The sequence below is a fragment of the Octopus bimaculoides genome, chromosome 9 (assembly GCF_046866305.1).
Source record: "Octopus bimaculoides isolate indiv1 chromosome 9, ASM4686630v1, whole genome shotgun sequence".
NCBI classification, from domain to species: domain Eukaryota; kingdom Metazoa; phylum Mollusca; class Cephalopoda; order Octopoda; family Octopodidae; genus Octopus; species Octopus bimaculoides.
This window is the reverse complement of record NC_142936.1, coordinates 5,143,888-5,154,009: the sequence shown is the minus strand read 5'-3', so window position 1 is coordinate 5,154,009 and position 10,122 is coordinate 5,143,888. Positions and strand designations below refer to the sequence as shown.

Below are 10,122 nucleotides of genomic sequence, written 5' to 3'. Positions count from 1 at the left end.
GCAATCTTTGTCAAGCGGCTTCACTCTGCATGCATTAGCTTCGTTACTATGGCCACAATCCGGATACTTATTGATCAGACCTTGTATTTCAATAGATGAGCCAATGATAAAATTTAATACACGCTTAAAATACATTTACATATATATATATATATATATATATATATATATATATATATATATATATATATATATATATAAGCCAGCTGGAGGAGATGTCCTCCTGGGGCTAAAAGCAACAGTAACATCCACCCCTAGGGGTCAGCCACACTTAAGTGGCAATATACTACACTTTATCGTGCAGTTACTGTTAATACTTCATTTAGAGAATTAACATTGCTTATATATATATATATATATATATATATATATATATATATATATATATATATTGTATTTGGTTTTTGTCATTTTCTCCGACTTATGTTTCAGGAGGAAAATACAAACAAGTCGGAAAGTAAATGTCATGTTAGGAGAACTGGAAACAGTCGTTCCCACCCACCTCCATGAGGTAAGTTATTTTTATATTTTGATGACGCACATATGAATACGCAAATGTAGACAGACATACGAGGGAGAGCTGGAATGTTTCTGGTTTTAAGGGTGTCGCGAAAGGCCTGGTTGGAGACCCAAACTTCCGAGTTCTTTTACAGGGTTTAGAAAAACTTAAGGACTGCTGCAATAAGAGTGTTTAATCTGAGAAGAGAATATGTTGAACAAAATCATAATTAACTGATCCTCCAGTATTTTTTTTACTCGCAGCCAAGAACTTTTCAGCACCCCCTCGTAGACAGACAGATAGATAGATAGATAGATAGATAGATAGATAGATAGATAGATAGATAGATAGATAGAGAGAGAGAGAGAGAGGGGGGAGCTGGATGGACAGATAGATAGATAGATAGATAGATAGATAGATAGATAGATAGATAGATAGATAGATAGATAGATATCGAGGATTGCACGATATAATGTATATATCTTTATATAGGACAGCAGAACGATATCTGAGAGAATTTGGTTGCTAATTTAAGAAGGTCAAGAAGCTATGTAGCAGCCCCCACGTTAGTTCTGATGGCGGCGGTGTTGGTTGCGGTGATAGGAGAGAGTGGTCGCGGTGATAAGGGACGAAGTAAGTGAAAGGTCAGAACAGAAGAAAGTAAACTTTCAAGATTCCTAAGCTTAAATCCCGATTTTGTTTTCCCTTGGGGAAGTACTTTGCCCAAAGTGACGCCTCCACTAAATTGTGAAGTGAAAGAAGGAAAAGGCGCGGTCGGTTGTTTCGAGTAAAAAGGCCGCAGTAGACATTTTTACTGAAAGAGAAGAAACCACGATTAAAAACCAACAAACTGGTAGAGAATAGTGAACATTGTCTTTGAAAGAAAGAGGGAGAAAAAGAGATGGGAATGAGAATTAGAGATACACATACATACATACATACATACATACATACATACATACATACATACATACTGAACATAACCTATATGAGCTTGCCTCTTAATCACAAGGTTCCGGGTTCAGTCTCACTGCATGGCACCTTGGTCAAGTGTCTTCTACTATAGTCTCGGACACTAACCTTTGTTAGTGGATTTGGTGGGTGGAAACTGAAAGAAGCTCGCCGTATACATACATATACATACATATATATATATACATATATATATATATATATATATATATATATATATATATATATATATATATATATATATATATATATATATATATATATATGAGACCAAAGTGTACGTACGCAGCTATATTTTTATATATAAAAAATGCAAAAATGGGAGAATGCACAACATCCAGACAGATAGGTGATACAAAAAAGAGACAACAAAACATCCAGACAGACGATACGAAGAAAACAAGGACGGGTCATTCGGAGTTTTCTTTTCTCAGTCGAGTTCCAGATTATCTTTGCAATTTCGGTTGGTTATATTCGAGATTGCTCCAATTTGGCCAGCCCCAAGGAAAAACTAAGCTAAGAAAGTAGCGAATGTATACGAAAACAAGGACGGAAAAGAAAACGGAGAAATGTTACACAAATACAAATGCAAATATATATATATATATATATATATATATGAGTGGAGATCTTTATGTCTGTCTTTGTCCCCCACCACCGCTTAACAACCGGTATTGGTGTGTTTACATTCCAAAAATATAGCGGTTCGGCAAAAAGCGACCTATAGAATAAGTACCAAGCTGAGCAAAAATTTTTATTACTGGAGTCAATTCATTCCACTAAAAATTTAAGGCGGTGCCCCAGCATGGCCGCAGTCTAAGTAAAAAGATAAAAAGATACAAAAGATAGATAGATAGATAGATAGATAGATAGATAGATAGATAGATAGATAGATAGATATAATAAATACACACACACAAATTACACGTGTGCAAGCACAAAGACATGAATACATGGATGTATACATCCATCTATACAGCCATCCATCCACACACACATACATCTACCCATCCATCTATACATACATACATACATACATATATTTGCTATACTTCTATATGTATGTGAGCGCTCACGCACTCATATCAATGTGTATACGTAAATATATACACACACACATATATATATACAAACGAGTTTATGCATAAATGTATAAAATGTTTATATCTTCCTTTGAATTTATTTGTATACAGTTTGCCTGTGTATATTTAAAAAGACTTAACAGAGACAATCGGTGAACTGTAGGTCTTGAAGAATGCTCAAAGATCAAGGCCAAAGGACACATTAGCTCTGACCCAGAAATGACCTCTACGATTTGAAAGGGGATGGCAAAGGGAAGCTGGATTAAAAACAAAGAATGAAGTTGAATGGGTATCGTAAAGAGAGAGGGGGGGGGAGAATGAGTGGTTGTTCCGATTCCTTTCTCTTACCATTTTGTTTCGTTCAAATATAATCAAAATTATAAGGTGACAGACACTTCATTGAAAGAGCGCAACAAAAAGAAAAACATGGAAGACAGTAGTGGAGATGATGATGATGAAGAGGAGAGGGGAGGGGAGGAGGAGGTGGAGGAGGAAGCTAATGACGTTGACCATGACAAGGATGGTGGTGGTGGCGGTGGTGGTGGTAGTAGTAGTAGTAGTAGTAGTAGTAGTAGTAGTAGTAGTAGTAGTAGTGGTGGTGATGGTGGTGGTGATGGTGGTGGTGTTCGTGATTGTGAGTAAAAATTATCAAATTTGAAACCCCTGTAACTTTTTTTTTAAAACCTTTGCTTGGCCAAAGCATTTTCATAAATTTGTCCCAAACGTCTTGTTTGTTTTCAGACATTTAGTTAGTCCTTATTTATTATTAGGTTGTCTGGAAAGTTCTGAGCGTTTTTTTAATATGCAAAAAGAGATATACTTCATGAACCGTACTTTTAGAGACTTCCAATTCTTCTGCAAGTTCCCTAGTCTTGATATTTGAGTTTTCTTGGATTTTTGCCTTCAAAATATCTTCATCCAATTTTGAAGGTCTTCCACTGCGATTGTCATCTTCCAAGCTAAACTCTCCAGCTTTGAATTTTGCAAACCACCTTCGAACACTTGATTCATCTCCAGCATCATCGCCATAAACTTCACAAATGGTTTCGCAAGTCTTTGCAGCATTTCCTCCTTTTTTAAAAAAGAAAAGCATTACAACGCGAATATGAAATTTTTGGTTATCCATTTCAAATGTCAATAAACGGTAAGCGGAATGAAAGATAAATCTATTTTTCGTCTGGAACAAAGAAGAGATGCAATTCCACTTCAATCAACGCCAAAGTTTTAACTGTGTTATGTTTCAGGTGTGTTCAATGCGGCATTAAAAGATTTAGCTTTAAAACGCTGAGAACTTTCCGGACAACCTAATATGTTCTGAGTACTATAGAGCTTTCATTTCATAAGCCCCCAAATAATTCTGGTGGTCAGCAAAAACTGAGAATGACGTGTATCATATACGAGGATGCCAGGGAAATATGCTCTGCGTATTACATGTCATGCACAGGGCAGGAAACGGGTAAATGAATATAGCTTTGGGTGGTGTTTCAAACCATCGTTAAATTTTGTTTAATTACAGTTACTGTGATGACAAGAAAAAGACTGCTTGTAGTAATTTATAAAAGCACAAGTGGGAGACCTATCAACCTCACCAGTACTAGGTGGCGGAATTTCCCTAAAACTTGCTGTGAAACCTGTCACTGGCTAGACGCCTATTAGTCACTATATCAAATTACCATGTGCTGACAACAACTGCCTAGTTTTGCTGATCTACACACTATTACCGTAAACATCTTTTTCCTCTGGACGTTATCGAATAACAAAGCATTTTGGCGAAACCGTGTGAACAAAATGTCGCCCGTAGACAGCCATTGTTTTATATACAGTATGTTTGTTCATCTTTTGCATATGGTGACCTGACGAAAGGTTTTTGCATATGGTGACGTGACAATGATTATGTCTCTCTTGATGTATATATATATTATCGTTGTGCAATGAAGCCATATGTAATATGAGGTAATAATGCATTTTTATTATTTTATCTAAATAATGTTTATCAGACGAAAGATTTCTGACATTAAGTTTAATATTGTAAAGGTCTGAAGACAACGAGCTGACAGGGTCGTAACCGCACCGGACAAACTGTTTAGTTGCATTTCATCCGGCTTTACGTTTTACATTCAAATCCTGCCGCGGTCGACTTTGCCTTTCATCCTTTCGGAGTCGATAGATTAAGTACCAGTTGCGTACTGGGGTCGATCTAATCGACTAGACCCCTCCCCCAAAATTTTGGGCCTTGTGCCTAGCCTAGAGTAGAAAAGATTATAAAGGTCTGAAGGCAACGCGCTGACAGGATCGTAATCACACCGAACAAAATGCTTAGCTGCATTTCATCCGGCTTTACGTTTTGCATCCAAAGTGCCTCGCAATGTGACCGAACTCATAACGAAGTGGTTGCAAAGTGAACATTTTAACTACACAGCCATGCTTTTACGGCAACATTTTTTTTCCTTTGCTCTCGTGTGCACACCTTGATATAAATTAAAATATGAAAACTATTCGAGATTCGAGTAGGGTGGAGTGTAGTTCGACGGAGGGAGATTTGGCTGCTATTTCATACAACAGCTTGAACGACTGCTTAGAGAGCCGCTCATTCGTTACCTTGTTTAATATATTGATATGTTTAGCAATGGGACGTTTAACCTAGACAGACATACAAATATAACCAGCTGTATTCCAAATATACTTTCACACATAGACAACTCTTCTTACTTCAGAAACCACTCCCCACAGTTTTCCTATCCCCCCCCCCTCTCTCTCTCTCCCGCTCTCTATCTCTCATCCTCTCGTGTGTGTGTCTATGTGTGTGTGTGTGTGTGTGTGTGTGTGTTTCCGTTTTATAAATTTGGTTCACACGTTGAGTGAAATCTGTTTTCCAACATAAACGATATTCTGTGTTTATAAATATACCGCGATTTGTTTGTATAGACACACGTGGGTGAACGTGTCTTAAGCTCCACAAACTAATATAATATTTACACACACTCAAATGCACACACGTTATATAAATGTGTTTGCGTGTGCGTGTGTGTGTGTGTGTGTGTGTGTGTTATATGTTTATTGAGGCGGCGGGGTGACAGACACGTTAGTGCATCGCACAAAATGCTTGGCAGTATTTCTTCCGGTTCTTTCCCGCCAAGTCAACTTAGCCGTTTATTCTATCGGGATCTAAAAGAACGAAATCCGAGTTAGATATTGGGGCCGGTGTCCCTAAAATTGCTGGCCATCTGCCAAAGTTTGAAACAATAATTATTATTAGGTTGGTGTATAATTATTGCGGCTTTTTTTTTTTTTTCAATAAATTTTGTTCAACAAAAACAATAACAACATTTAACAGAAACATCTTTAAATGATTATTCCGGAGCATATTCACCATCTACTTCAATTACTGCTTCCCATTTGCTTGGCAGCCGGTCGGAATAATCATTTAAAGATGTTTTTGTTAAATGTTGTTATTGTTTTTGCTGAATAAAATTTATTGAAAAAAAAGCCGCTATAATTATGCACCAACCTAATATTAAGGTGGCGGACGAGGAGGCAGAATTATTTAGGTGCGTCGAACAAAATGCTAAGCGGCATTTCTTTCGACTTCTGAATTCAAATTCTGCCTAAGTTGAATTTGCCTTTCATCATTTTGGAGTTGATAAAACTGCGTACCAGGCATGTCCTGGGACGATGTAAAATGGAAATATTAAAACCTACTGGCTTTGTGCTAAAATTTGAAACTTATCATTAAGGTGGCGAACTGAGTAGCCCATCCTGCTCAAAAGGTCCCTAAATAAGGATTGTTTAAGGATGTTGAATGAAACACCCATGATACCAGAGGTGAAATATTCAAACTCCAAAGAATTCTTCTTAACATATGGCTATGATGCTCCCCTACAACTTCTGCCCGTGATCAGAAATGCACATATCGTCACCCACCAAGGGGCATGCTCAACTGGTTAAGGTCAAGCAACTGACAAGCAAATCTGTGGTATTGAGCAGAATATTTGCTGTCGACCATCTTTTATACCAAGACAAAACCTGTACATGATAACACTTCCAATCAGTTAAGATCAGAAGCCATGAGAGTCACTGCCTGGTACTGCAATCAAGGTCGAGTAGTCCATCCCGCTCAAAAGGTCTCTGAATAAGGATTGTTTAAGGATGATGAACGAAACACCCATGTTTCCAAAGGTGAATTATTCAAACCCCAAAGAATCCCTCTCAACACATGGCTATGATACTTTTCCCTGCTACTTCTGCTCGTACATACGTCAGCTGCTATGGCACGTTCTCATCGGGTTAAGTTAAGTTCAAGCAAATGACAGTAGCAAATCTGCAGTATACAGCGGAATATTTGCTGTCGACCATCTTTTACATCAAGACAAAACAAGTATTTGCGAATACTTACTATCAATTACGAACAGAAGCCTTCAGAGCCACTGCCAAGTATTGCATCATTATCACCATCATCATCATCATCACCATCTTCACCACTACCATATATACATATATATTAAAAATGGGGAAGGTATCGTCAGGTCCCAAAATCTTGTCGGCCCAAGACCTCTTAAAAATATGGGGGCCTACGTGAATCCCATAAACCAGCTTTCCCCATTTTTAATATATATTGCACGACATCTTAAGGTGTGCTTCTTCTTTCGGATTTATGTTTTTTACAAACGATCCTTTTGGCTCCCTGGCCAATGGTTTATGTTGAATAGCTAAGTTACGGGGACGTAGACACAACAAACTTGGTTGCATGGTGGGGGACTAACACAGACACACAAATACATACATGTATGTGTGTGTGTTTGTGTGTGTGTGTGCGTGTGTGTGTGTTTGTAATGTAACGCATAGCTCACTCACATACATATATAAGTAGGCGTGTATGTCTGTGCATGAGGTACGCTATAATTTCGCCCGTTTTTTAATATGTCACCATGATCTTCAGACTCCTCTTACTATCTCTCTTAGTGACTCAAATGTGTCTATAACGGATTAGCCCCCCACCACACACATAAACATACATGGATTCACGCACATATGTACATATACATACCCATATACACAGGCATTGACGCCACAGATCTTAAATTAACGGACATTCAAACGTCAATACTCACACAATATTTGCGGGTGCGTGTGTCTGTGCATATGAATGTAGGTATATGTGAGTGTATGTGCGTTTATATATGTATCTGCATCTGTATGAGTGCGTGCGCGCGTGTGTATGGGTATATAGATATGGGTATGCATATGTATGTGTACGTATACAAGTACATGTTTATTTGTTTCAGTCATTTGACTGCGGCCATGCTGGAGCACCGCCTTTAGTCGAACAAATCGACCCGAGTAAGCCTAGTGCTTATTCTATCGTTCTCTTTTGCCGAAACGCTAAGTTACGGGGACGTGAACACACCAACATCGGTTGTCAAGCGATGGTGGGGGGGGGGGGGGGGAGACAAACACACACACACACACATATATATATATATATATATATATATATATATACGACGGGTTTCTTTCAGTTTCCGTCTACCAAATCCACTCACAAGGCTTTGGTCGGCCCGAGGCTATAGTTGAAGACACTTGCCAAGGTGCCAGGCAGTGGGATTGAACCTGGAACCATGTGGTTGGTAAGCAAGCTACTTACTCCTGCGCCTATGTATTTGTGTGTGTGTAACTTTGATAACTTCGATAGACTTCGGCCAGTATAGGCTTGGGCCATGTCTAACTTAATAGCGCCCCCTGGTGAAGTCTTTCTTTTAGTCATGAGTTTCTATTTATCGGAAAAACATTTAACTATCTCATTTCATTGCTACCCGTAGTTTCAACCACACAAACACTAGGTGCGTGTGATCGGTCAGTCTATACATCGATGCCATATAACTATTCATCGGCATGTCATTCTTCCTACACCCACACACCACTCCCTTATACTAGTTCTGCACAGGCACACGGCTTATATATTCATACATGTGAAGGCGCGTGGCTTATTGGTTAGGGTGTTCGGCTCACGATCATAAGATCATGAGTTCGGTTCCCGGCGGTGTGCAGTGTCCTTGAGCAAGACACTTTTTTTTACAAATTGTTACATTGCTTTCAGCTGGCAAAAGTGAGTAGTAATTGTATTTGAAAGACAATCTTGTCACACTCTGCGTCACGTTTAACCTCCTGAAGATTAGGCGTTTATATATATATATATATATATATATATATATATATATATATATATATATATATATATATATATATATATATATATATATATATATATATATATGTAAGGGTACGACCGTGCGAACTCATAAAAGGAGAAATGGTGACGAATGGAAAAACAGAGGACTCCTTTTATTTAAACGTGTCACACGGTCGAACACAAAATATATCGATGGATGATATATGTGATATGTTATGCGACGATAACATAGATGACCAGTAATGAAAGACCACAACCGTATTAGATGGAATAACAGAGATATTTATTATGGCGTTAAAGATGTATGTCTGTGTGAGAGTGTGAATGCGACATATAAGAACATAATCAAAGACAGGCGGTCATACAAAGAAAAGTGTGTATGTGAGTGATACATGTGTGTATGAGTGTTTACAGCAGATAGAAAGAGAGTCAATAACACGTGAGCAATTATACCAGATCGTTAGTACACTATAGGAAAAGTTCTGTATGTGAAAGTGAAGAGAGGCTGAGTGTGGCAGTGCTGATCACTAGTTGTGATATCGTGGCATCGATGCTGGGCCGTGATTCTTGTTATACAGATGTTCGTCGCTGGCTGAGAATTTCTTGTCTGTTTAAGAACTCTTGTCTGTTTATTTACCGTGGTGAAGCTGAGTCACCTAACAGAATCGAAGAGAGAGATGTGCCGCGGAGTTTGGTGTGGTGTACATAGTAAATCGTGTTGACGCTGGTAGCGTAGAGGCTGCTTGGTAGGTGCTGGTTAGTAGTCGTAGACTCTTGTTGCTGATGTGGAGACGGCGGAGGTCATCGTGGCTGGACGAAGCTGCTGAAGTGGTCGCTGGCTGCTGCTGTTGTCGTGTGGTACACGGAACAGTTCTCAAAGAGAAACTGGACCGAGACGAATTATTGGGTATGAGTTAAAGCTATTTATAACAAACTACAGGCTCCCGATGGCTTCAGAATTTTACTCTATCACGTGACCTTATTAGGGGCCGTGATTGGTCAGTTTGCGTTCTGGCGGGAAAGGTTCGAAGAAGTTGCCGATTCGAATAATGATCAGTCACGTGATGACAAGGTTAATGTTTTCCCCTACGTTCGCGTTTGTTTATATTTAAATGAGAAGAATGGCGATAGCAGTTTTGTATCTAATGGCGGTAGGTAGTTTCACTACATATATATGTAAGTTACGGGGACGTAAACACACCAGCCAAAGCCTTCTGAGTGGATTAGGTAGAGGGAAACTGAAAGAAGCCCGTCATATGTGTGTGTATGTGTTTGTTTGTCCCCTCAGCATCGCTTGAAAACCGATGCTGGTGTGTTTACGTCTCCGTAACTTAGCGGTTTGGTAACAGTTATCGATAGAATAAGTACTAGGCTTACAAAGA

General features: G+C 38.8%; 1 protein-coding gene across 6 annotated transcripts in view; it reads left to right on the top strand.

The window, feature by feature from the left end:
* Positions 1 to 10,122, top strand: part of LOC106880637 (transmembrane protein 198) — a 140,612-nt gene that overhangs the window by 34,869 nt on the left and 95,621 nt on the right. For 4 of the 6 annotated variants that reach the window (XM_052970387.2, XM_052970382.2, XM_052970384.2 and 1 more), the window contains exon 2: positions 433 to 511. The exons of the other annotated variants lie outside the window; for them this stretch is intronic. The gene's annotated coding sequence lies outside the window, so the exon portion shown is untranslated. The remainder of the gene's footprint in view (positions 1 to 432; positions 512 to 10,122) is intronic. 6 annotated transcript variants of the gene reach the window in all.